The 1,410-nt window shown below is 42.1% G+C and overlaps 1 non-coding gene across 1 annotated transcript; it reads right to left on the bottom strand.

Moving 5' to 3' along the window:
* Positions 1-561: 561 nt before the first annotated feature.
* On the bottom strand, positions 562-665 carry LOC130971683 (small nucleolar RNA R71). The gene has a single exon (XR_009082893.1). It is a non-coding gene; the product is annotated as a small nucleolar RNA R71 (small nucleolar RNA).
* Positions 666-1,410: the final 745 nt, after the last annotated feature.

Here is a 1,410-nt window from a genome sequence, read left to right as displayed (position 1 = left end):
TGTTCTCTTCTCTTTCATATGAGCAGGAGCAGAGACAAAGGCATTCTTGTTGAAGCTGACCCTGAACCTGAAAGGACCTTGAAGCGAAAGCTAAGAGAAGCTAAGGCACAACTCTCTGTTGAGGACCTGACCGAATTCTTCAAGGAAGAAGAACCTATGGCAGCCGAAAACAACAACAATGCCAACAATGCAAGGAAGGTGCTGGGTGACTTTACTGCACCTACTCCCGACTTCTATGGGAGAAGCATCTCTATCCCTGCCATTGGAGCAAACAACTTTGAGCTTAAGCCTCAGTTAGTTTCTCTAATGCAACAGAATTGCAAGTTCCATGGACTTTCATTGGAAGATCCTCATCAGTTTTTAGCTGAGTTCTTGCAAATCTGTGACACAGTCAAGACTAATGGGGTTGACCCTGAGGTCTACAGACTGATGCTATTCCCTTTTGCTGTAAGAGACAGAGCTAGAATATGGTTGGACTCTCAACCTAAAGAAAGCCTGGACTCTTGGGAAAAGCTAGTCAATGCCTTCTTGGCAAAGTTCTTTCCACCTCAAAAATTGAGTAAGCTTAGAGTGGAAGTCCAAACCTTCAGATAGAAGGATGGTGAATCCCTCTATGAAGCTTGGGAAAGATACAAACAATTGATCAGAAAATGTCCATCTGACATGCTTTCTGAATGGAGCATCATAGGTATTTTCTATGATGGTCTCTCTGAACTATCCAAGATGTCTTTGGATAGCTCTGCTGGAGGATCTCTTCATCTGAAGAAGACGCCTACAGAGGCTCAAGAGCTCATTGAAATGGTTGCAAATAACCAATTCATGTACACTTCTGAAAGAAATCCTGTGAACAATGGGACAAGTCAGAAGAAAGGAGTTCTTGAGATTGATACTCTGAATGCCATTTTGGCTCAGAACAAGATATTGACTCAACAAGTCAATTTGATTTCTCAAAGTCTGTCTGGAATGCAAAATGCACCAAGCAGTACTAAGGATGCTTCATCTGAAGAAGAAGCTTATGATCCTGAGAACCCTTCAATGGAAGAGGTGAATTACCTAGGAGAACCCTATGGAAACACCTATAATTCTTCATGGAGAAATCACCCAAATTTCTCATGGAAGAATCAAGAGAGACCTCAACAAGGTTTCAACAATAATGGTGGAAGAAACAGGTTTAGCAATGGCAAGCCTTTTCCATCATCTTCTCAGCAACAGACAGAGAATTCTAAACAGAACCCCTCTGACTTAGCAACCATGGTCTCTGATCTAATCAAAACCACTCAAAGTTTCATGACTGAAACAAGGTCCTCCATTAGGAATTTGGAGGCACAAGTGGGACAGCTGAGCAAGAAAATTACTGAACTCCCTCCAAGTACTCTTCCAAGCAATACAGAAGAAAATCCAAAAGGAGAG

The sequence above is a fragment of the Arachis stenosperma genome, chromosome 3 (genome assembly GCF_014773155.1).
Source record: "Arachis stenosperma cultivar V10309 chromosome 3, arast.V10309.gnm1.PFL2, whole genome shotgun sequence".
Lineage (NCBI taxonomy): Eukaryota > Viridiplantae > Streptophyta > Magnoliopsida > Fabales > Fabaceae > Arachis > Arachis stenosperma.
Note: the sequence above shows the minus strand (reverse complement) of the source record. Positions and strands in the feature narration are given on the sequence as shown.